The sequence below is a fragment of the Anarrhichthys ocellatus genome, unplaced genomic scaffold (assembly GCF_004355925.1).
Source record: "Anarrhichthys ocellatus isolate YVR2014 unplaced genomic scaffold, GSC_Weel_1.0 scaffold7, whole genome shotgun sequence".
Classification (NCBI taxonomy): Eukaryota; Metazoa; Chordata; class Actinopteri; order Perciformes; family Anarhichadidae; genus Anarrhichthys; species Anarrhichthys ocellatus.
In genome coordinates, this window is record NW_022280037.1 from 1,226,912 (window position 1) to 1,254,120 (window position 27,209).

At 43.8% G+C, this 27,209-nt stretch overlaps 1 protein-coding gene across 5 annotated transcripts in view; it reads left to right on the forward strand.

Moving 5' to 3' along the window:
* Nucleotides 1-27,209, forward strand: part of dlgap2a (discs, large (Drosophila) homolog-associated protein 2a) — a 132,524-nt gene that overhangs the window by 17,651 nt on the left and 87,664 nt on the right. For 2 of the 5 annotated variants that reach the window (XM_031847510.1, XM_031847511.1), the window contains exon 1: nt 19,555-22,023. The exons of the other annotated variants lie outside the window; for them this stretch is intronic. The gene's annotated coding sequence lies outside the window, so the exon portion shown is untranslated. Of the gene's footprint in view, nt 1-19,554; nt 22,024-27,209 lie in introns of those variants that run through there. 5 annotated transcript variants of the gene reach the window in all.

Sequence of the window (27,209 nt, forward strand, 5' to 3'; positions counted from 1 at the left end):
GAGGTGACTGTTTGCAGACGTCCATATTGGATGTGTGTTCAGTATCACCGCTTCAATTTAGTATTGTAAACAAGCTCGATTCTGTGGGAAAGACATGTTTACTTTCAGATATGCAGATAGAAGCAGCGTATTACTTTATTCATAGGATAAATACACTGCGGTGTTTGTCAATGATGCTTAATCAAAAAAAACATATTCTCACTCTTTAAAAACTTTCTCTTGTTTGACTTCTCTCTGTCATTGACCATTCAGGCTGGTCGGGACCATATTCTGCTCTAGATACTGCCATCTGTGAGTGCCACTGTCCATTGCTTCTTTTGCCTCCCTCATCTTGCTGACCATGAGGGTTTTTTTTGTTTTTTTTGTGCATCAAGGCACATCTGAACCACATGCTCCTAGAGCGCACACGTCCACACAAACACCATTTGTTGAATATAATTGAATGTGTTTATGCCCAGAAGGGCAGGCGGATCAAGACCAATTCAAAATAATAATCACAAAAACAGCATGGACATCCACCCTCGCACTGTTTGTGAGCATTACTTTGGCTGATGGTGATAGTTCACTAATAAGAAACATGCATAGACCAACACTTTGCCACCCTCTTCTGCTCAAGGACACGGAAAGTGAGACATCAGCTGTAGCTCTCTTTGAAGTTGTGACTGACTCAGGCTTTTATTGTACCGAGTGTCGGCTATTTCAAAGAGTTTCTCACATTTTTCTCGATGTGTCATCAGTTACTTCTCTTTGTCACGGGGAATCGTTATTTCTGGAGTGACCTTCTCCTTCTGTTCTGTCATTGCCGTGCACAAATTGGCATTTTTGCTTCTTTTGTGAAGTCTTCTGAGAGTCCCTTTATCAAGGTTGCAGTTGGAGTGGGTTGTCGATAGCTTTAGAAGCAAAATGATGAGTTAAAATGCTCAGACATGAAAGAAGGAAGGCTGACTCCCAGTGGTGGACGCAAACCATGTAGAGGAAAACATGTGTGAAGTGTGGGTAACATGTTTTTCATTGTGTGGTATTTCTGTTGTAAAGATTGTTGCGGATTAACCAATTAATCCACAAATTATTTTAGCTCTAGAATAGAGCAAATATGGACCAATCAGTGTCATGCTGTGTTAGAATGGCATACTAACACACTACTCAGTATGAGTGGTAGATCAGTATGTACTGCATACTACCTACTGAATAAGCAATTAAGCATGATTTTACTGGCAGACTGTTGAACACTGAATATATACTGGTATGCTCAAGCGACAGCTGGTTCGGTTTCAAGGCACCCCACCAGCAGCTCTGTCACATCTCCGAAAGCAAACGCAGCAAATTTAGATTAACTGGCCACATATTGGGAAATCTCAATGGCTACTTTCTCGCCTGAAGCCATATTAAAACTATATAAAGTGATATATTAACAACTTTTAGCCTGGCTCAAAATCTCACATGGCTGACATCTGGTCTCAAAGCACCCAGAGTGCAGTGCATTGTGGGCATGTGCAGTAAGCTCACTTCTCATGCTCAGAAATTCTTGTTAGTGTGGTATACATGAGGGCATTTCTCGCATACACAAAATCCCCATACTACTCAGTGTCAACGCACTAAGTATTCAATTTTACCCCATTATTAGTGCGACTAGTATGTCGGCATGCGATTTTGAACACGGCCTCAGTCTCAGTGCCTCTCTAGTGACGTCCTGACTGTCCGATTGCGGTCCGAGTCAAACCTCCAACCGGGCCAAGGATAAAAGACGACCAGTGTCGACCTCATTCCACAGCTCACCAGGATGACTCACTGCTCAGGGTTAAAGTTTACAGTGTGTCATAGACATTTAAGAGAGAGAGAGAGGGATTTGTAGGATTGGAATCGCCCAAACTCCATGCAAAAATAATGTCATCGCAAACCCTAATTTAATAATTAATCCCAGTCATCAATTCTTTGATCTATAAAGCCGTATATTTTCTGTTTTTGATCTCTTTTGAGGCGCTGTCTTAAACGCTTGAAGAAGCTTATTCAGTCGTGGAAAATTATCTTTGGTTTTGTGACAAGCAAGACAGTAGTGCTGACACTCCATTGATGTTGTGTAATCTTGTTTGAAAGCAGAAGATTAGAGAGCTGAATTTGACTTGAAGAGGTAGACTTAATCAGGAAAGACAATTAAATGAGAACAATAACATTACCACGGTGAGAGACAAGCAATCGTTTAAAGGGTCAACATGGATTTAAAAGGAATAGTTCTGCATTTTGGGAAGTACTCTTATTTTGTCGATGAACCATTTCTTGACTCTTGTCTTCAAGGTGAAGTTGCCAGAGAACGAGCAGAGACTCATTTCAACATTTTTGCTGTTTATGTACAGATGATACAATTTAAATCTGTTGTTTGTTTTAATTATAAAAACATTGTATTAATTATTTATTCATCTTTGTGGAGTTTGCTTGACTGTTTCCAGTCTTTATGCTAAGTTAAGATAATTGTCTCCTAGGTCTAACTTCGTTGAAAGAATTCTAACTATTCCCTTAAAATAAAATACAGTCAGTATGTACTTCAGTATTTCAAGCAAAACCCTGCAATACTACTGATGATAAACGCATCATAAAGCTTTTAAACACAAAGCATTAGGGGACAAATCAGTCAAAATTGCTCAAATCATTTGACTTGTTCCCGTGAATGACAGCCAATCACAGCAAAAGCTAGAGGTGCTGGACCTCGTTATTTAGTGAGTGAAATGAAATAAATGTCACTGTTCTGTAATCTAACATTCAAAAGACCAAAGTAGATATTAAGATTCGGCAATCTAAACGCCAGGATTGTGATTTATCAGCTCTTTATAGTGCCGTTGAGGACAAAGGAATGGCTAACACCAGTTGCTCTGTTCCAAGCTCTCAGTAGGTGAGAGGCCACATTAAACTGTATTAAATTGCATTAGATGATACATCTATTAGGGCAATAGCTTGACAGTTCATTGATGCAATGGACTGCATTCATATACAGTGTAGTGCTTTTCTAGTGTCAGCGACCACCGCATTTTTCCAACACAAGCCAGCATTCACGCACACGTTCGTACACAGGTGGCAGAGGCTACTATACAATGTGCCACCTGCCCATCAGGACCATATGTTGATTGGACGTTGGCTTTACCCCTTCATCCGCAGCTGCTCATATTGATGTCGGCAATTAGCTCAAAGCACCGCTGTGCCTAATTACAGGTGCAAATGCTGCTATGGCTGCAGGCTCTTGCTCTTGTTAATACTTACATTACAAGCTGCCCAAACGTGCACGAGCAAAAGTGATTCAAGGTCATATTATCACGGTAATATTCTTTCAAGATGACATTATGTTCACAGGCCAAAAATCAGGTGCTTCATAATGAGCTGAGAGGGTGCTCTTGAAATCCTACATCAACATTAGCACCTTATGTTAACCTTTGCAGGGAACAGAAACGTAAAGCCGATGTTACAAATCACGCAGGCCTGAGCGCGGAAAACAAATATTGGTTTCCCCCGGCCGAGCAGAGCTTGTGAAAGCAGCGCTTCTCCTAAAGCAATAAAAGCCGGACGGTCATGAAGACAGATGGAGGTTATCGCGCCCATCTAGCATGTCCGACGGCACAGTCCCTGATAAGGCCCTGCTGGGGACCACCACGGGGGGGGAACAGACACAGGGCTCTCATTAGGACGGCAGTAATGGCGTTTCACCATCACGCGCCTGCCTCGGCAAAATGTGCTGTGGATTTGAGAAAGTGAGAGGTAGAAAGAGAGACGGTTCATTAGCGTTGCTCCACAGCTTTTGTTTGCCTGCTGTGCTGCATCATAGCTAATCAGTGGCTACATACACTGCCACATGTTTAACGCTATCCACAGATGAAGCTTACACATCAGCGTGCCACTTTGTAACCAAGTGGTGGAGCGACATCTTGAGGAAGCATCTGCATAAAGGATAATAACACTTCCCCCCCGTTAATGGTAAACGGCTCATGCATCATTTTGTGCGGAAAGTTGTTTGTGTTAAGCGTCGACAGGGCATCGCATCCAACCTGAGGGGATTGATGGCTCTCCGTTTGGGCCGCGTAGACGACAGACAGACTGACATATGGTTGTCATCATAATCAAGAAGTTAAGGTGTGAGAGATGGAAGTGACTGAGAACTGATGGATGAATATGGATAGGGATTGCACGCTGCTGAGCACTCACTGTGTCACAAAATAATCACAGAGCTGCTTTCATAATTAGGTTTGGTATTTTTTTTGTTGTGTGTGTGTGTGTGTGTGTGTGACAAATATTCCTTATTCGCAGTCCATGAATTCCCCTGCACTCGTGAAGCGGCGTCTACATCTATTCAATTTTCTGCACCACCAACCCATACAGTATTACAAGTTCAACCCCAACCTGCTTTCATCAGAGGGCGCCATCTTATCACAGCCTCTATTTTCGGTCTACGTGAGGCAGATTACGTAACTCCACGGCCTGCCACATTCTCAGCTCTGAGACGGTTTGAAGCAGCTGTTGCTAAATGACTTTGCAGCCACACTTCAAGCAGCAGTGAGAGGAGTTAATAATTCATCTAGTTGTGCAGCTTGTGTCTTTACTGTATATATATATATATCTCTGGAGCTGTCTCGCATCAGCGGCTGGCACAGTCCGCTTTGATAGTGCTTCAAAGTATTTAGTGTGGTAGCGGAATACATAACAGCACGTTAAATATTGATAGCCCTGTCTGAAGATGTTGCCCAGTTTCTGGTGTTGGAATCGATTCATGAAATTCTGCTCAGCTGTTCTGTACAATTCAGATGAAAAAGGGAGTTGATGTAGTTCAGCTGACGGCAACCCCGCGCAGTGCTGTTGGATTAGCAAATCACAGAGGATACATCAGGAGGCACGCATGGCTCTCTAGGGGTGTGCAAATGCTATTTGCATGTGTTAATGCTCTGAACTGTACAGCTACGAAAACCAAGAATGCACTTCAAAGGGTTTGGAACATTTTACCTCTGAAAGAGACATTTACTGGATGTTGCTCTAGATTTACTTGAGATCAAAGGGGAGTTATTGACAGTCAGGTTTTGCTTGTTGTTCAGAGAGCATACTCTGTTACATATCTCTACAGTACGAGTGCTGTTTGCACCACTCCGCTGTATCCTAACTGATTAGACATGAATTTCTGAGTGAGACCATGAGATGGTGCTATGTGCCTAAATTGGGATCTTTGGTGTCGAAAAGGAAACAACAACCTCTTTTACCCACTTCTCTCCTCTTCATGATAAGATTCACCCACACTGCTTAGCATTCACCTATCGCGCACAGTGAGTCAGCTTATCTTTAGTCTGCGCGACTGAGAGGGTGAATCTCCGGCTGCAGCGAACAGGCCTATGCAATAGATTTACATCGCGGAGCACTGGGGTGGGGGGGGGGGGGGGGGGGGGGGACAGCACCGGGACACGGACTAGCGGGCGCGGACCAGAGACCCGTGAAGCATTCAATCTGTGTGCCATCGCAATGCATCAGCTCAGCCCCGCTACCTGCCTACACACACACACACACACACACATACACACACACACACACACACACACAGAGACGACTATCTGGAGAGGTATTAGCAGCCTTCCTAAATACTGCAAGGTCAACACAAGCGGAGTCGGAGGAATTTAAACAGGGTGCCAGTTCAGTGTGAAGGCTTGAAAGAATGATTGAAGCCAGGCGGGAGATGCAACAGGTCGGCTGCAGGGTGGTTTGTGGTGGATTTTCTACACGTGACTGGTTCTTAGATCAGTCTTTAACAGGTCATAGTCTTTTCTCAAAGGCTCTATGAATACTTGTGTAGGTCCAAAGTACTTCATACTGTAATTTCTCACAGTCGCTCTGTGTATTCATCATAGTGTTTTGAGTACACAGTAGAATTTTCAATACAAATGTACTTGGACTACTTCAGCATAATTGTGGCGATTAATCAGTGTTGGGACGCACTTTATTACCATCAAGCTGCACTAAGAAGTGACCCGAGTCAGCATATATCGATGAAAGCGATTGAAATACTTGTAGCTGGGGATTTCCTCGCTGGAAAGTGTAGAGGCCAGAGGGTAACAGTGTAGGAGCTCCTGGCAATTAGAGGACGCCGTCTGATTGACACCTTGCAGATTCCACCGTGTCTGCAGCCTTTCAGATTCCTTTCCTTCAGACACAAAATACATTTTGTTTTCTTACCGATAAGAGAAACGCAGGTGTTTTTTCTGATTTAATCCTGCGGGGTTATCTCGCTATACCAGTCAGGTGTTGTGTTGCGTCCGCCCCCGGTGTAGGAATTTGGGAAATTGCTGAGGCGTGAAGAGTTATTCTAGGAAATAATAGTTGCAGACACGCGCTCGCAAATCATCTCCAGCCAGTTTTTGTGATGGAACAAGCCTCCGTGCAGGGGTAAGATGAGGATGCTGGAGACGACTGTAGCCGCCATTCATCTACGCGCTGGCCAGATGCCCAGAGGAGGAGGAGGAGAGGAGGGGGGGGGCATGGGATGAAAAGGACTGGCTTGGCTTCATTGTTTTTTGGGAGGGAAAAGAAAAAAGAACAGTTTGGCTAGCTACTGTAGATCTATTTCTTCTGGGAGAAATGATTAAAAACAACAACACCTTTGACAGTGATACACCTCGGTAATGTTCCAGGGGCCAAAAACCCATTTCCAGATCATTGCTTTTTTCCAGGACCACTTCTGCTCTTCATCTTATCTACCACTTCCTGTCCCTCACACACTTCTGTTCTTTTTTTCCTCCCCTGAATGATTTACGCATCCACTGCCACTCAACCGTCCCTTTTCCCATTTGGATAGTTCTGCTGTGTTTCGATATGTACACACACTTTGACGGTGTTTGTAAAAGTCATCCATAATGAATGCCGGGGCCTCCAGATGTATGAGCCTCCTTTCTCTGTCCCTCAAAACTTCCGTTTACTTTCATGTCATTTTATGCCAGCTTCTTTCCTCATGGGGGAGCTGTGATCTCTTATTCCAAGCCACGGTACAATGAAATACTGCTATACTGGTGCCTTAGAGCATGGCACGCAGCAGGCACACTCACACACTTGCTCACATATATTACTTTTGACTCCTGAAGGGATCATTCTTAATTGCAGGAAAGCGATCTTTTGACCGTCTGTCTTTGTTTTTTCGACAGTGCCAGCAGAGTGAGGCAGATAGAGTGGCCCTGTTATCACACCCGGCTACAATATGAAATTGAAGGATTATTGTAAGTCCTGGCAGAGTGGTTGTCCTCTCCACTGCTATTTCAGGGATTTCAGCATCCCTCTGACTTCGGCTTGGCCGAGGGGAAACGCGTCTCAGCTGCAGAGGTAAAGGCTTTATGGGATACAAATCACTGGTGTTACAGTTTTGTGAGGACGAACAGCATGGGTTTCACACAGTTTTGTGAGGACGAACAGCATATTTGCACGCCACCTCATGCTTTGTGTTCATCTTTAAAGTTCACAGCTTGCCCCCAGTTCCCAAGACCTTCTGAACGATTAATCCTTTAACTTGAAACCACACTCGGCCAGAACTCTGACAAAAATGGTCTGTCCCGAGGTAATATTGTCGGAGCCGTGCTGTCTGGTTTGCCTGTTGCCATTTGGGCTGTTAGATGAACAGGCGGATCGGCTTGAGAACACAGGAGGGGGGGAGAGAGAGAAAGAGAGAGTGTGTTTGCAGCGAAGAGGAGAATGAGGAAAGACAGACTGTGTGGACGAAGGCATGTCTTTCAGGCACAGCCCAGTGTTATTGCACGGGAGCTGGGAGGCTGATCCAAAGACTGAGCAGCAATGCAGGGACACATGTGATGCTGACATGGGAACATTTATAAACACGGACTTTGGGAAAAAGCCCTGGTCATCATGTAAACCTTTTGAACAAACAGTACTTAAATAAATGTATTTATCACCATTTGCGTACTAGTTTTTGCGACTTCATTATTAATCGTTGAATCCCTGATTATTAATCCCTGATAATCCGCCTCAAGTTTCTCGCCAAAAACTAAATTTGACAAGATTACATACAAACACATCATGATAATGTTATAATTAACCTTCGCCCAATACTCATTTTTACTGAATAGAGCTTGCATGTATTGTAATGTAACTCAATGCAACGTGCGTACGTTAGCTGTTAGCTCTGTTAATTAGCCAAGCAGGACTGTGTTGCCCACCGTGCTTTAACAGCTGCTAGCTCTACTACCTTCAGATTTCATCACTGATTTGTTGTTCACAATCGCCGGTACCTCCGTCACTGTAGAAAAACGAGTCCCGTCCCATTTACAGAATTGGTACCAAAGCATCGGTTCTCATGACATACCTAAATTAAAATAACGATGTATCATGTTTTGTAGTTTGTTTTAACATAAACACATAACGTAAACAAAAATGTTTTGATCATGGTCCCTTAAAATTGAAAGGTGTGAAATAAGATGTGTTTGAGCAAGCCATTTTACTTATCAAAAACTATAACAGCATACATAATAGTAACTTCACTAACAGTTCAATTAATATCAATAACAGCTATAAGCAACAACACAAATGCAAAATAATAAATAAATAAACCCACGACCCTCTAAATATTAAGTTGTTATGGTTAACCCTCATGAACCCCAAAAGCGTTGGGATGGAAAAGCATGTTTTCATCAAACAATCCACAGAACTAAACTGTTTATCATAGCCAGAAGCTGAAAAAATCAGTTCAAAGAAAGTAATTATCGTCAGATCTTCATCTTTACGACGATCCTTGAACACATCATGTGTGAGGAACGCTTCCGTCTGAACAAGCAACCAAAACTAAGCTTAAAATTGTGATTTCATCATCAACGTTTTATTCTACATGTCTCATTTAAAATCTCGCCCCAAATAAGCTGCGAGTTTGAAGTAATCAGATCCTGTAAAAAGCATAAAGTTCTGCGCTCCTCAGTTGCAGCTCGGAAGCCATGATTAATTCGGCTGAGACCAACAGTCACGTGACAACAATTGCATGCTGGAGAGGACAGGAGAGGCTGTAAATAGAGGTTGTAAAAATGTGAATAGCTGAATATATATAGCACGTGGAGCCTCCTTCTTTTCAACATTGGTTACACTTGTGGACACTTGTTGGATGTATAGATTCCATTGTTTGCCAATTTTTGTAAAAATTCAACTTACCTTTTTATGATTTATGGCATTATAATTGTGTTCTACTGCACAAAATACATGTTTGAGTTATCTCTACTGCTAGCCATGGTTGTGCTGTTTCCATAGAGGTGCAGTGAAAATCAAGGCCACGGAGAGAACAATGTGACAGGAGCAAAAAAAAACGTGCCGAAACTGCTTGGGGTTCATTGGATGACTGGAGTGTAAGACATAAACATTATACACACACAAACACAGTAAATGGCGTCGTGTCGGGTATGAGCGACTATGTGTTATGACATAAATAAATGATCCTGTCACCAATTTATCTGCCATTTACTACTCTTTTGTTTCCATCTCTGCGATGCAAGCTACAAGGAAGCTTTTACCATCCGTTATTTATGTCAACAAAGTAAAGTCAATGAAAATTGCATTTTCAAAGCACATCTTTTCTATCTGTGGTCCTTGTGCCAACACATACATCACAACTGTGAAAGGCTCAAATTGGCCAATAATATCAACCCGGCTGACGTATCGGTCACGCTCCAGTGGAGACGGTTTAACTTGGAACATTCACCGGTGTGTCGTCGTCATACAAATGTCATTCTAGACATAAAAGAGTAATAAAAGCTTTGTTTAAGCATTGACGAGTAGCATCCATAGCATGACGTCTGCCTCGGCTCACGTGTTTGTGATCTACTGAGTGTATCATGTTGGAAAACGTCCTCCATGTTGAATCACAAACTGCAGTGGTGGAGTGAAGCTGTGGAACTGCTTTTTTTTTCTCCTCATCAAAGTGCAGATTCTGGCAGAGAGAATTAGCAGCAGGGGAACGTTGATGACAGTCTGCTCTCGTCCTCTCTGTCATTCACCCCCGAGAAGCTCTGCATTATTGATACAACTGTGAACTCACAGGGCTTCCCCCATTCCCAAAGCTGACTATTCTCACAGTTGAGTCTTGTAAGAGGGAGAGGTAAGAGGTAAGGCACTTATATCTAGTGGGAGCATGGAGGAGGTTCATGCTGTCCAACATCTCAATCATACAATCGGCACAGAGCATTGTTTATTTTTAGTAGAAGAAAAGCAGCAACACTGTTGTAAGAAAGGCCTTATTTTTTGCCCAGTTGCTTATCTGTTACGTATTCTAATGACAGCCCCATCGGCTCTTTTTTTTCTCTCGGTCGTGTAGAAAGGGAATATTAAAGGTAATATACACTTTGAAAAATAAGTTGATTTTCAAAGACGAGCAGTCAGAAACTCTGACAGATTGGCGCTGAATAATGGATGAACAGTGGCATTGGGATGTTCAGCTTCTGATCTTTTCTTTTCTCTGGAGATTTTAGGCTATATGAGAACAAACAGCAGTTACCGTGCAGTGGTTGCCAATACAGAGGATAATATATTGAAAACTCCTATCAGAACAGGTTTGGACCTCCGTTACCCACCCAGAAATCTCTCTGTCCCTTGTTTTTGACCTGTTTCCAACATGGCTCTATGGATGACAATGTCTTTTGATCGGTCCACCATTTTGGTCCTGACTGACATATATCAACCATTGGATGGATTGTTGTGAAACGTGTGACAGACATTCATGGTCCCCAGAGGATCTTCGACTTTGAGTCCCTGACTTTCACATTTTTTTTTTGGTGAGACGTCCAACTAATGGAGAGATGATGAATTTTGGTACGGTTAAGTACGTATTTGTCTATGTCCTTCTAGCGCCATCATCAGGTCAATGTAGAGATTTATCTGCTTTGGTTCACGACCAAATACATTGCGAAACATCCTCTGCTGTTCTTTGTTTTTAGTGCTAATTAGCAATCTAGCACACTAAACTAAGATATTTAACATGGTAAACATTACACCTGCTTAACATCAGCATATTAGCACTGTCATTCTGAGGATGTTAACATGCTGACGTTAGCGTTTAGCACCAATGTGTCTAAGTACAACATGTCGTAGCTCCTAATCTTGTTTATCCAGCAGTGACTGACATACACATACATTAAAATTCACACCAGTCAGAACAAGTATTAACCTTATTACTCAGTTAACACGGTTTCTGTCTCTCGTTTTCTCTTCATCCGACTTTTACACTCTCCATGAGACCCTCTGAGTCTTTCTGGGTGGCGGGGTGAACCTCTGTCCAACTACTGGGGGCAGTTCATGGTTATCCTCCAGCTTGTTCTCTGGTAAACACATTTGTGGAATTACAACAACAAAAACATGCAAGCTTTAGAAATCTAATCTAGCATAAACAGATTCCCTCTTGGAGGGTCTGGGATGTTTGGCGTGGGAAGCGAAGTGTCAATTCCAACCAGCAAGCCCATTCCGAAAAAGTCAGAGTGGCAGGGACATCTGCTATCCCTGTTAACTCAAACCACAGCAATACAATAGCACCTCTATCGCCGTGCAGTGTTAGTTCAGCATCAGTCTCTGTCTTGTTTGCCTTTTTGAAATAACTCTTGTATTATGTAATTTGTTTTACCCAAAAAAGCAGAGCAGTAAAGTGGAATCTGTCTTTTTTGCCTCTATTTAACTTTTGGCTCAGTGCACATGTACTGGTAATTGTATTATAATGTAGAAACTCACTACTCCATCACTCTCATACCGATCTTCACAGTAAACACGGCACAGTTACAGTATAGAGTATACTCCTAATACCTAGTAGTCTAGATGCAGAGTTAGCTTGACTTTGCCTTAAAGCAAGGGTAGGTAATTTATTTCTGAAGCGTTCTCTTTAACATCCAGACAGCAATCAATAAATCAAATGCGCTGACAAAAACAGCAAAGAATCCGGTATACCAAGCTTAGTCTTGCTGCTTTCTCTTAAGCTGCCTTCCCCAACTTTAAGATGTAAGACCTTAAGTTTCAGCAGAGATTACAATCAAAACTTTAAAGGAACCCCCCTGAGGTTATCTACATAGATGTATGAGTCATAGTATGTTCCTCTGTGCTTCCGAACGGATAAAAGAGCTGCACAAAAATCTGCTGGAATATGAGTTTGTATTCTGATGCTCATGTAAATCCTCCCATCAAATGCTGTGATGTTTCCAACGCAGAACATTAATTCACGGCTGAGCTCGTTAATTTTAACAGCCCTTTTTTATGCTGCACATGTCTGTTTGTTAGATTATTTCCTGTTTTAATTTTACATTTGTTTATTCCACTTACTAAACCAAACAAGACATACATTTATTAGTCAGCACATTTTTTGCGTGTCACACACCCTGATTTGTCTAAACTGGGCTTGCTACAGAAACGGTGAACTTCGTCTCCATCTCTGTGTATTTGTAGAGTCTGAGCTCTCGCAGTGAGTGGGATCAGATAACCTACTGTTACATGTTAAACAGCGTGATCCTTGTGTCAGCATGTGCTGTGCTGCTGGTAATATCCAATAAGTAGGCAAATACAAGATTTACCGTGATGATAGGACGGGTGTTGTCTGCATGTTAGAACACAGGATTATGTAGCTCAGACTAGAAACACGAGGGACGTTTGGGATCCTTTCAACACTGCCTGTAAAATGGCTACCAACAGTGTCCTCAGCCTGTAATGTAGCTACTTGTTTCTCAATAAATATGCTCTGCTCAGCAGGAAAGCAATCTATTTATAGAAATAGATCTGGTGGTCAGTATGGGGGACCAGTGTTATTCTGTTGTTTTCCCACCCTGTAGAATTAATTTCCCTTGTCGCAAGCAGAAAGGAAGCTTAATTCTATGAACTACACACAGACACACAGATACACATCACACCAACAGTAGTCCAGCTCATGGGAGAACACGCGTGTTTCCGTGTCTTTTCCTCTGTTGCCGTCGGGCCAGCTGGCGTGTTTTCGTCTGGCGACGGGGGAAAGCCGACGTACGGAACCCGCATGCGTGCGCGGTTCCGCCGCAGTGGGTCAAACTCATTTAACGAGTTTTCCTCGGTAAACAGCAACAGATGACCCCTAATCTGTCTTTGTGTCGCAGCAGCAGATGCGGAGTTGAACATGTGGAGGCAGCATTTTCTGCAAGAGAGCCTGTGAAATGAGACGTGGTCACATGCTAATTACTAGAAGATAATTGCTGCTGTGATAAGAATCTGTCACCGTATTGAAAGTGGGAAAAAATACAAAAAGGTTTCCATTTATCCATGTCGATTAAATCAGGGTTTTTTTGTACAATCATTGTTCTTAATGCTGATTTTAAATATAGTTGTACCTTACAGTACATAGTAATATAATAACTTAAATATTCAATAAGTTTGCTGAGCACGTCCCCATTAGTTACTGTTGCTATGCCCGTCATGTTTTCTGTTCTCAGACGGTACATACACAGTTCATAATGGGTCCATGGTTTCAGACAGAGGCAGACAGAAAAAGAGCTCTCATTACTCGCCAGCGACAGTTTGTTGGCTTGGATTTCATCCTTCAAACTCTCTCATTGTGGTCCTATGCACGCTGCTTCAACATGTGAAGAAATCCAAATTTTCAAATTGTGTGTCCACGTTGACCCAGGCATTAAAAATCACTGTCCTAATTAATTTAATTTATTTCATCTGGGATGTTTGGTATTCCAGACTTGAGGCCAGTGTCAGAATTATTCAGACCCGCAATAGCGGGACTCTGTGTGCATAATTTCCCTGATTTGCTCTTTATTGAGCTCACTACTCCTCCCATCTGAATGAGATAGTTCACTCTCGTTACGGTCTGTGCGGTGGTGCGCAGCAGAAGCCCAGCTTGTGAACATCAAGCAATATTGAATTTCGGTCTGAGCGCTGTTCTTCTTCATCCGGTGCCCTCTTTTCATTAAGTCCGGCTTTGGTTCCACAAACACCACCACATCTCGGGCAGTGAAACAATCGCAATAGCTCATTCTCTAATGCGGCTCAGTTCCCTTTTTCTCGTTCCACTTTGTGCAATGTGAGATTTTTTTTTTGTGTCTCCGTCGCCCTCCCCGAGAACGCAATAGCACATCCTGACAGAATTTTTGTCACCATTACCGGCGTCCTTTCCCAAGGTTCGTGTCAGATTAGGAAGAATTAATTGCTGACACTGCGTCATTGAGAATGCACGTTTCAGGCCTCTAGACTTGCTGATGACAAAGTGGCCTCCTGAGAGCTTGAAGGAGCTGAATATGCCCCCGGCCTTGCTGCATGTGATTGCTGTGTTGTTTCTCAGTATCATGAAAAGTGTTTTCTTTTAGCTTAATTACTTTCACTTGCATGTAAACAATAATAGAAGGTTAGCGCCATGGGAGCATGTGGCTGTATAACATGTCATGTAGTATGTGGCCTTATAGATAAGCCAGTCATTTAAACAGCAGCACTCACTCCCTCTTGGGAAATAAAACATTGTGTTGTACATTATGTCACATAATATGCGCATTAACCTAATGCAGCAAACTACTGTGTACAAGCAGTTTTCATTTTGCATTCGGACTGATGTGAATATCAGCAGCGAATGCTTTTGTAATTCAGATATAAAATGTTTTTTTAGTTCTGAAGTGAAATATTGAACCTCATTTTGGGTTTGATTTTGATGCATTTACAAGGGAGTACACAGTACAGAGATGACAGGGCATGAGAGGGCGAGAGAGATGGGGAATGACCCCGGCCCGACGAGAGCCAGGGACTTTGTGTGTTCACGTTCGAACAGTGCCTTGAACCCGGAGGCCACCATTTAAGCCTTGGCTTCTTTTGTATTGTATTGACCTTCAGAACGCTTTGAACGTGGACATCAACAAGTAATCACAGAATTTCTATTTAACTGTAATAGAAATAAGAAAAAGTCCATTTCAATGTCTAAATGTCAAATCAAATGCAGGCCGACTGACGAGGTTTTTGTTCCAGAGCCCAGAATGACAAATGTGTATTTTAAATGATCATGAAGTGCAATTTCTGTCTCAAGCCTTAACTTAGAGGGCTTTAGGGCAACCTGGTCATACTTCAGTCTTAGTTGAAGAGAGCATTTTTTTTTAATGAACCATTACATTGAGAAAGACGAAACACATCAGTTACAGTACGACAACTAACACATCAGCAGTGGAATAATGAGACCGTGCATGCATGTATTTATTGTTTAATTTCCTGTCATCTTTCACTGGTGTGACCTCAACGGTAAAAAGGTCTCCTAATGAGAAACTCTTCCCGAATGTGCTTACCGTTTATCATATTTTTGATGATGCCACAGGGGAGGGGCCAGAGGCCCCCCTGATTTACACCTCTGATGTCTCCTGGCCGTAAACATTCAACCACAGTGTTTTAAAGAACTAAGGATTGAGATGAATCGGAGACAAAGTGCTGAAGGTCGGCTTTCTACTGGGCCGCTGCCACGCAGCGGCCTGCTGAGTCAGGGCTCTGAATAGGCAAACACATCATTTACGAAGCTCATCACAAACTGCACGAGACGCAGGCCTCGAGGATTGGCTCTCATCGAGCGGATCGGGGGTGAGATGGACGTTATGCTGCAATGTTCTTTACACCACATTTCCTCTTAATGGCTCTCAACGTGGCGACGGCGAGCCGGCGGCTCACGGCTAACGAATGTGACAGAGCTAACAGTGTTTACCTGAGGGGGAACCAGAGAGGGGTGCTACACTTTCGCGACAACGTTGCTGGTCAGCTGTAACCGCCGTATGAGGGATCAGCATTGGAAATTAGCAGTAGCTAAAAATGCTGTGAGACGCCGCATGGGATAATTGTTGTGCCATTCTCTATGTATATGTATTTGTCCCTACCAAATAGACGTGAAATGAGAGCAGTACACTGCTGACGGCCGTGAGATAATGAGTGTGGCACGCTCACATGCACTAACATAGCCCGGCTATGGCAACAAAGCAAGGAGAAGCTCGGATAACAACACACACAGAGAGGGAGAGTGACTTCGTGCTCTGCTCAGCTAGACATTGCTCCACTATATCTTCACGTAGTAAATAGTTGTCTGCTGCTATATTAATGTTCAGAATGTTAAATACAGCTCGTTTAAACGCCATGCATAAGGATTCCCTATCTGGTGAAATAAAAGTACTATAAGAGCCCACAAAGGAAAGAGACTTCGAGAGTGGATATAATTAAATTGGCGGTGCTTATCACTGTCACAGTTACAGTCAAAGACAAGAGTGAAATAGAGGAGCAAAATTAGGTTTTATTCTGCTTCGGTTCAGTTTTGTCGAATCAAGTAGTAGCTTTAAGGTATACTAAAAAACAACGAGTGGAGAAATTGGAAATGTCAAACATTTCTGTTTTTAGGTCCAAACACAATCTCAACTGTCAGTTGTCAGAAGTGTGACAAATAGCACCAAGTTGACACACTCTGTAAAGACTGAAGCAGCATTCACACTAAGTGAACTGTTATGGCAAGAGGATAGACTGAAAGGCATAAGCAACATGAAAGAATTATGAATGCTCAGCCATTAGTTTCCACCACAAGGTTTCCTCGGTACATCAGACCTTTGCATGTGCGTTTTGCCTCTTTATTATGCTCTTGCAGTCGGAGGGCTTTCGCTCACACATTTGTCTTAGCTGGGTGTGTTATTACCGTCGGGAAAATCCATCACACCGCTTAATTCAGCCAAGTAATCACCTGCTCAGAGTAATTTCTCGTGCTTCCCTAAACTGCAAACAGAACGACGTGGCTTACTCGGCACATTGTTTTTATCGGGGCCCAACCAGGCGTCATTCATCAAACCCTGTGTTGACCCAGTCAATGCGCAGGCGGCTGGGGATATGAACAATACATGTGGGTTATACGGCGCTCTTTGCACTTCACTCTTCTCATAGCCTGAGGATGTTGCTAGTATGACAGAGCCACCCGTGCCACCCATCATTTACGGCAGGTGGACGCAGGTCCACCTGCCGTAAATGATTCAAACACTATGGAGCTGCTTTATTCCCCAGTGTGGAACGACCAGCTGAGAAGTGGATCGATGCGCCGCACTCTAGATGTAGATGTACTGTATTAGCGAGTTGTGAGAGACCCTTGAATACTGTGGGTGGTATCACCTTGAGCAGCTGCAGCCGTGTTCAGCGATGGGTTGCATACAACACACACCGTTTACACAAACCACGTATGAAACGTAACAGCAAATGAGATCAGAGAAAGCAGATAAACTAGGGGAGCCATTATCCCGGCAGCAAGCAGAGCCAGATATGCCTGGAATACAGACAGAGTATTAAATTATCTCTGGATTTGATTTGTCTGATGGACTAAGATATTTCCTCTTGGATACATTTACTGTCACAGTAGTTTAGCAGTTTTGACGTTGTGCAGGCGAAGCGCACGACCACCACTGATACAGTACAGTGTGTCAAAGTAGTGCGTGTGATCTTGGTCGGTTTAGGATTTTTAAAATTGCTCCAAAACAATATCTAGGTTTTCAGTACTGCATTACTGGTAATTGTTTGTGCTGTGTGGCAGGTTAAGAGGTCACGATTCAGACGGAACTACAAGACACTCAAGGGGGAAAAAAATATTTGCGACAGTCTTGGTGAACAACACTGAGGGAGGTGAATCCAGGGATTCCACTGGTTTCACACGTCAAAGTCAATTTAGTAGCCACTTCTCAGCCTCTGGAGGAGCAGTGTCAACTTTGAGAAAATTGTATATAATTATAATATAGATATTTACTGCATATATCACCCGGGTATCTTAGCTCGCGCTTGTAGACCACTTTTTTTTTTTTACAGTATTACAAAGTGGGGATGGAAAAAAAAAAAAAAAGCATTTACCAGGCATCATGTTAGGTTTTTGGCTACTTTATTATTTTGAGAAATGTTTATAATAAAAGTCAATAATTGCCCCTTTTCCATCGTGCATTTAACAGCAGCGATCCGATTTCGTGCAGATCTCATGATTTTATGTTGCAAGTAGTTTTTCCACACAGCAGCAGGATGACGTTAAAATAATGAGTGTGCAGCCTGAGTTCTGAAACTCATCATCTAACATCTCACTGTGGCTGCTCCTTTTTGTTACATTACTCCCTGCAGTATTTAAAACCAATCCACTCTAAAACAAAATGCCTTAAAATGAGGTTAGCACTGATTGCTGTCAGTGCTAACCTAAAGACAATGTGTTACTTGTGGCTTCACAATAAAAGCCAACGGGTGTTTCGCAACAATAAACAGTGAGACTGATATCACTGAGCTAGAATTTCAGATAGTAACGATGGATACATGCCTGCATCGTTTCTTGTGAATCCCTCGTGTGTAGGGAAGTAAGTTTCAATTCCATGTAGGAATGGCGGAGTCCGCCACTGGCAATGTAAACTGTTGCAGAGTTCAGACAGATGATTACAGAATGTAAATGAACAAAAGGTCGACCACGAACAGTATCAAAAACAGGGTTTAATTTCATCATCATTTGACGGATTATAACTAAGTTTCATGCCTCTTTAGACTGTTTCAGACGGAATAGTTTTTGTGTAATACTTTTGTTTGAGTGTGAAATGTCATTGACCAACCAGGTTGGTGACACTCCAACAAACATATTTGAGTTATTTAATGCCATTGTCAACCAGGACAGGTGAGGAATTAAAAAAACAATATTGAATCAATAAGTGAATTTCACTCTAAATTACTCGCAGAGAAAATGTACTGAATGATTGATACAGATGAGTTTAAGAAAGACAATTAAGATGTGGATAGTGTAAAACTGGGATGCCGTCGTCAATACATCGATGCACAGTGTACATATTGTATTTCCCGCTGACGTGTTTTAAAATGAGGAAACAAGATTGACTGTTTTCAAATGTAGCCCTGTCCCTCGATGCATGATGCACTCGACCTCATGGGGTGTGGTGTGTGCATCATTAAACCATGACACGCTGTTATTAAGATCACATCAGTCCAACACAACAAGACAAGTGAGACACGTCGCCTTTGCACGTCGTTAAGCCAAAGTCTATGGAGAGCAATGATAAGACCGGCTGGTGAATGACTAGAATGAATAGTTAGCAGTGGCTGCATCCTCATTGCAAGGACAAACCGGGTACAGCGGGAGGCCGATATCTTTGGCACAGCCCCACTTTGCTGTTTCCAATTTGAATAGAGAAGGGAATAACGCTTAATGCCTTTCCCTGCGCGGATATTGGCTTGTATGGGACAGCGACCCGTGAAATGAATATTTTTCCGAGATGAGATTTGTTATACACAAAAAGGAAGGCCTGCTTTTCCAACCGACCGAGAAACACCCGACACAGGAGAGTAGAGGTATTGTACGTTCAGGACACGGAGAGCTCAGAGACTGATAATACCGGAGAAAAGGGGCGGGAGGAGGAAGAGAAGAGGGATCAGGAAGAAGGGCAGGATGAAAGGTGGATTGTTGTGGCAGGCAACAAAATAGCAAAGAGACAATGCTTATATAATATAACTTGAATCTATAGGTTTGTTTTTTTTTTACTGTTATTTTTTTTGAAATAAATCAATAAGTTTCTCATTTTTTATTTTGAATACTAAATCAAAAATATCCCAGAAAATGGGATACTGTATGCTGGATGACTTGTTAGCCACTTCTAGGACATGTTTAACTAAAATGCTGCTGTTTACTTCAGTTCCTGGGTCAGGGTCATTCTTCTGAATTTAGCATTTTATCATAAAGCTGTATGGACGCATGCCACTTTAAATTAGACAGTACAAGGCTTCAGCAACTGTTTTGCCCTCCAATGGGTGTAGCCCGGGGGCCAGTTGGAAGTAGCATTAGCTGCCAGCAGTGCTCTAAGAGGGACAGTACTCACCTGTAAGCAGTACCGGCACGTCTACCTGTTACTCTTTGGCCTGCTGGGACTTTTTCTTGCGCATCAGTACTTCTCCCAAGCTGCCGGTACTCCTTTTGACCCTCTCCATATCAGGTGCTCTTAGTGATTCACAGCGGTGCAGCACCAGTGTTTTCCATTCTGTATCTGGTCTTTTGATTTACAGAATATGATTTTCAAACATTTTCAGAAGAATGCTCCGACAAAGGCTGTGATATTTGTAAATAATAAAGTCAATCAAATGATGTCAAATTGCAGTTTTGAGGTCAAAAACCTCCACATTTTCTTTAGGGAGGACCCCCAAACCCAATATCCCCAACATCCTTTATTCACTGTAGGATTTCAGAATGTGTCACTTTATTCTGCTGCATAATATGTACAAGCATCCTGACTGGGACACTTGTCACTACAAATGACAAGTGACTGAAAGGCTTTCAGAGACTTGAACCTCCCAGACTGGTAGCCTCGGCATGGCGTGTCTTGTATGTTGCGTGGGCTTCGATTTCAACCTATTGAAATGTGATTCAAGACCAGTGAACAAACTGGACATGAAAATGAAAATGATATAAAAGTGAGTTGACAATTGATTTACAGCAAAAGATACAAAAAAAGACTGCTGTGCAAATATTATTCCGACAGGTATCACCCTCTCAGCCCATCTGATGGAAGCGCAGCCTCATTATACACCCAGCCAGCCCGTCCCCTCATCCGTCCCATCCTCTGTTCTCTTTAATTTCTTTTGAGGGAAGTGAGGGAGGGAACAATATCAGTATTATGCCATGTACCCGTCTTTCCAGGTGAATTGGGGAATGAATTTCTCCAGCGGGCTCATAAATCCCCGCTCTACCTGCTTGAGCAGCGTTGGAATGCGCGGCGGTTTGCCGGCCCGGCTCTCTTGGCCGAGACTATAGATCTGGATTGACAGCTGCTCCGTCCTGTCTGCCGCTGTTAATCATTGAAGGATTTGGGCTGCCGGCAAGCAGCTCTGCCAAGCGACCTTGAGCCCTGCCGGGGCCGAAGGACTCCGACTAAAAGCCTGTTCCCCTGTTGCAGCAAGCAAGAGGCACTTCAGCCAGGTGGCCCATTTGCCCCATAAGAGAGATTGATGGGTATCTAAATGTGCCACATTGTTGGAGTGCATCCCCTTTAAAAGTCGGCATTGCTTTGAATATGCATATCACTTGTGTGCCTGGTGGGGATAATTTGGCCAGTTATGTAACCATCATTCACTGAGCACTCCTTTTGCATGAGCACATTTAAAACAATATATGTCTTTCGCCTACTATTCTAAAGGCATAGGGTGAAAAACACATGCTCTGTTTGCACTGTCTCACACGTTACTGATGACTGAGACAGCGCAGGGAAGAGAAAGGCAGACATTGAGTAGGAACATAACGAGACAGTCGTCAGTGTTACTGATGGCGTCGTTCTGCAAGAGAAAAAAATGAAAAGTGGCTCTTGATGTGATGTGAGTTTTATAGTTTATCCACGGCGACACTAGATGAGGACGCGGGAGAATCTGGAGACTGGTGGTAAACGTGCAGGAGTAGGGAAAAAATATTGCATGCAAGAGAGGAACGGCACTGAGATAGTGGAGTCTGCTTGGTGCCATGTTAATACAACAAAAACAAAAAAAGCCTCTCACTATCTGTTTCTCTGTTGCTCTCCTCTGTCTCTCGCCCATCCTCTCCCATAACTCTCCCATCTGTTTCGGGTAAACGCTCAGTCAACTGGAGAAGTCCAGGATCCACACTCCAGTGCCGTATTTTTGCTCCAGCCGTGCTGTTGGAACCAGCAGCAGCAAATGCCTGTTTTGCCTGCCTCTCCTCTCCTCTCCCTCTCTCACTGCGTGCTCCTCTGCTCTGCTGCAGTGGATGGTCCTCGCCGTGCGCTCGCAGCTCGTCTCAGTGGAGGAGACCCGAGCATCTCGCTGTCATTTCTCCCGAACCCTCCTTTCGTCTCCAGCCTTCGTTCCTTCGTCAGAGGGCCTGGATACATGTGAGGGGGGGGGGGGGAAAGTCACAGGACAAGACGAGAGAGAAGGGAAGAGAGAAGGGAAGTGTTTAATCCAACAATCTCTCGCACACATGACTCTGTTATGTTCTGCCGTCTCCGGGTGACAGAGAAGCTTGTGCTCTTAGACACCTCCTGCTTTTAGACTCTGTGCCAGGTAAGTTCTTTCCCTGACTTGATGTTTTGTTTTATTCTGCGTTTGATGTGGTGGGGGTGACACAGGAGCGTCTTTTGCTTGTTTCTCCCTGAGGGAAGGGGGGTTGCATGTTCTAATGAGGTGATATTTTGGCAGAAGTTGTGCGAAAACAGGTCCTACGTAGGGTACGGTCAACATATGGCATAGTGTGTGTGTGTGTGTGTGTGTGTGCAAATCTGTGCTTCATAATAGACCACTTGGGCTCGCTGAGCTTCCATCATATTTACCAAAGAGCTCTGCAATAAATCCTGACCTACTGCAGCAACTTGACATCGTTAGCTTTTTTTAAATATGCAGGCAGGATTATCTGTGTTTTACCCTTACTCTACGGGATTTTCATGTCATCCAAAATCCGTTAGGTGTTGGGGAGTGGTGGTAGCTTCTGTTAATGTTGATTCAAGTCTCTCTGAGTGTGTTTCTTTAGGGGGGGGGTTAAAAAAAAGAAAAGTGCAGCATTATTATATTTTCTTTCATGAGGGAAACCCTGTATACGCACTGAGCGTGGAGTGCAGTACAGCACAGATGATAACAGAGATTCTATGACGGCACACTACACTGTGTGTGTGTGTGAGTGCGTACATGCAAAAGTGTGGGCGGATGTATGCGTCTAATGTAAACTCTCCGGGCTGAGCTCCGAGTCTGCGGCTTGTGCTTTGTTTTGTGAATGAAGTGCTTTTAGTGCGAGGCAGAGAGGGCATGTGTGCATGCACGCATGTTTTCCACTGTCGTGTGTGTGTGTGTGTGTGTGTGTGTGTGTGTGTGTGTGAGTGAGAGTGTTTCCCTTTCAACACTATCAACTGTCTCTCATCCCTCGACTGTGGTCGGTGACGTCAGCAGCACACACTTGCTTTTGGGGAAACACTCGTCTCCAGCACAGTGTCCTCTCCTGCAGGTATTGGGGTGGCGTTTGGCTGCGGGTGGTGACTTGGTGACGATTTACAACCTGGGATCCCTAGTTTCTTTTCTCAGTGAAGCACAGAGCCACTGCAGCCAGTTGGCGGAGATGCTCTGGACGTTCTCGTCCACTGCTGCACTGCAGGCAGACTCTCTCCCACCAAAGCTGCTCGCAGACAGTGTGTTGCTCAGCCACAGACAGCGTAGGCTTGGTTAGAGTGGCTCTTCGTCTATCGGCCTATGGTGTTTGAACAGATGCTTGTAATCCAGAGAAACCTCCAGCAGGCTGTGTTGGTGCAGGTGGACCTATCCGATGGGAATTATAGCCGGGGTCTGGTGTTGTTATTGTCGTACTTGTACAACAACTGTGTCACCAGTAATCTAAGCTGAAGAATCAGTTGTAATAATTGAACGGGGGATCTCCAGTTTTCAGCAACAGACACCCCCCCCCCCCCCCTGCAGCGGTTCCTGTGGCTCACCCATCCTTCCCAAGTGGTGCTCATTAATTACAGTAACAAGCCTTATTTTCAAAGGGGCTTACCAATACATGCATCCTGCATTGTGCACCATTCAACTGTCGGCTCTATATACAGCCAAAGAGAAGCCCTGGTTCAAGTCACAGCAAAAGCAATCATCTGTCTTGCTGAAGTATCATTGAGCCAGAACACTAAATCCCAGCCATCTCGAAGGGTACTATATCACCTAGCTGTGCGTCCTCCCACTTAATGCAAGTGCTTGTTTTGGCGCCTTCATGTTCACATGCATATATAGGCAAGACATGGCTGTTGCATTAATATAAGGGGCTGGAGGCATAGGACCCCACCCTAAGTGTCACGGCTCTGGGTAAGTGCCGTGAATTTCAATCCATGTTCCACAGCATAGCTCCTAATTGATTCAAGTGCAAGCTGGGGCCACGGATACAGACATTGGCTTCGCGCCGACTATTGTGCCATTTGGAGTAGAATCGGGACTCGGGTCACATGGCGTATGCACACAGTACTGATCAGTTGTAAACAAGCCCCAAACTTGAGCAATCTAGACGTACGGTATGAATTAACCTGGCTCACAATTACAGGGTATAGATTGTCTCGTCACACACACTTGCTGTGTTGGGTTTGTCTCTCTCGGCAGCCTGACAGCGGATCAGGGCGAAGCAGGAGCGAGACAGATACAGCTGTTGTCCCGTTGAAAATGATGCTGTCACACTTTACTTTCACGCAAGATGAATGACTCTTGAGTGGCTGCTGAGTTTGATTGCACAAACAGCTTGCTTAAGATGATTAACATAGCCCGTGTGTGTGTGTGTGTGTGTGTGTGTGTGTGTGTCATGTTTAGCTTAGGTTGAGGCACTTTTACATGTAAGCTGTGATTGTGCGACATGTTGGCTGCATTTCTGCCTACATGCTTTTGAATTAATCGGGTGATTCCCACAAGAAGCAAATGAAAAACGAATCGGTGTTAACGCACACACATCAGCGCTTTTGAAGAAGACGAGCCTTTCTGAGCCTTCTTGGCGGCTCACATTGGATATCTGGGACAAAGGACTCACAGCTTTCGACAGCAAAAGTCATGGACGCTCAAACCCCCGAAGCTCGCAGCCAATGAAAACAGCCGTCAGCCGTAAACAAATCAGAGGAAACGAGCCTATCAACCCTCTGCATCTTGACATGTAGCTGTAGCTGTGAGACCATGTGTGGAATACTGCCATCAGCATATTGCAATACTAATCTACATCATTACATGAACTGCAAGGACAACAGAACAATCCATAATAACTATGACATGGAGCAATTCATTTGATTTGTGCAGGAGGCCTGCAGTTACACATCTTTAAAGCCAGGGTTCTTCAAAAGGTTATATTGTTTGTTTTCTTAAGATTCAGGTTTGTTCGCGTGGATACACTAACAAATCATGTTTGCAGAGCAACGATTTCATGCTTTGTGGACCACTCGTGTTGATCTGCACAGCTTAAGGAAGTGTATTGTCACAGTTCAACAGGGACCAGCTGCTGGACTGACAGTGACGTGTCTCTGAAAAATGGTTACCGACAGTCCACGGAGAGACTCGCATCTGTTGCCGTGCAGCCTTGAGAAAACTTTACGGCGAAGGAATGCGTTTGGATGAAACGGAGAATGAGCTGGAAAATGGCTGACGGCTTAATTTGGACGAGTTTAATTTGTCATGGATCACCGTTTCAGCAGCTGACATGGATGAGAGCTATGGCAGGGTATTTATTTGGAGACGGGGATGGTGTTCCACAGCTCTGGATAGGATGTGCACAACTGTTGTGGGACACGCAGGCGGTGGCCTGGCTTTTTAAATGAAGTCACTGGTCAGTCAGGTGCTCCAAACGTGTGCGTTCATTTGAGCGTGTCTGTGTTTGGTTGAGGCGTGAACAACTTTAGGTGCACAATTGGTCTGCTGGGATAATGGTTTTGAATCCAATCGGTGTCCAACCGACTCCATCAACTCTTCTGCTTCTGGAAAAACACACACGAACACACACACACACACACACACACACACACACAAGCAAACATGTGGGACGCCTCAGTCGCCTCTTCAGTTTAGGCCTCTCCCCCGGTGGGGAATCTTGAACTGAACCCAAAAGAAATCCAAAAGAAAGAAGCTCTCTATTCTCAGCATCCCTCTGACCCTCTCTCATTCTGTGTCCGTGTGTGTCACACACCAACACACTCTCTCTTGCCCTTTTCTCCCTCTTTCTCCCTGCTTCACCCTTTTTTTTTCCTGCCCTCTCTCACTGGCTGTCAATAGGTTGCACTGCAGCCTGAAGCCGGTGCCAGAGCTCAGCCTCTGAGCCACAGGTAAAGCATTAAAGCCAAAGGACTGAAACAGAATCACCTCTTCTTCGCTACTTGAAAGCGCCGCTCGGGCCCTCTTCTTAAAAGTTCCACCTGAATAAGCTTCACCAGCCGTGATGCATTTTCCCTTTACCTCCACCAGCAGTTTGCTGACACACCTTCACGCCTCTGATGCACCAAGTCACAGGATGATAAACTGTTGTGTGCTCTGGCACACCGCCTTTCCCACCCTGTGCTGTTGTGTATTGAGCATGTGTGTGTGTGTGTGTGTGTGTGTGTGGAATTGCAATTTTTTTTTTCCTGCAATATAGTTGTGTCTGTGTAGTATGTGGAGCTTTTTATACGTCAAACAAAAATAATGCAAATATGAGTAATACTATGAAGTGTTTGTATTGTTTACAGCCAAAACCCCTTGAGATGCGTCACTTTGTTTTAAGAAGGGTTATGACAAGGCAAACTATTCTGCCCTGTTTTAAGTCTCATAGGAATTCCCACAGAGACAGAGTCGAGTCAGTTCTCAATATTAACTCTTAAACATCCAACAAAATGTAGGAAGCAGCAGATACCGTTGGCCATTTCACATTCTCATAAATGTAATTGAACAAAATAGCTAACTTGGAAAGCAACAAAGGGTGACATTGCCATTTTACAAACAAACCATTTTCTGATCTTATGCCGCTACGATTAAGATTTGGTCAGGTTTAGGCGCAAAACTAACTTGTTGGTTTTAGGGAAAGATTGTGGGTTTGAATTAAAGTTAAAATAACCAACATTGACCGTTTGTTGGAAATAAGAAACCTACTCAATCTCCTGTGGCTAGTCCAACATTTAATTGACCCATCTGTCTGCCCCCAACCTCCTCTTCCTCATGCTGACTTTGTGGCTGGATGTTAAGGGTTAGTTAAAATAGTAAAGTATGAAGCACAATCTGCATTCTCCATAGTAAATAGTATGCGCTGTTAGTAAAAGTGATATCCTGAACCAAAAGTATGTTGAATGTGTAAAAATGTGCACAGCTGCTTTTTAATCGACCCCATCCCACCCACCAGCACATAATGGTAATGCCTCTGCGTATTACTAATGGTGAAAAACCTAATTTATTTTAAGGTTTAAAATGCTGTGTTTGTTTGACACCGCATCGCAGGGCCTTGCTCCCTTAGTTGCCATGGAGACACCATTAGGCAGTGGTGCTGCACCGATTCTTGTATTTATTTTATTTATTTTCCTGCATAACCCCACGCCAAACTGCGCTGCTTGTCGGGGGGACTCGCCTGTGCCAACTGCAAAGTGTGGGTGGATAGATGGGTGCATGTGCATGTTTTATGTGACCGAGAGCGAGTGGGAGAGGATAAGAAGAAAGAGATCAAAACAAGGTGGGAGGGATGGAGAGAATGAATGAAAAGAGGGAGGGGGAGGGGGGGGGGGGGGGGG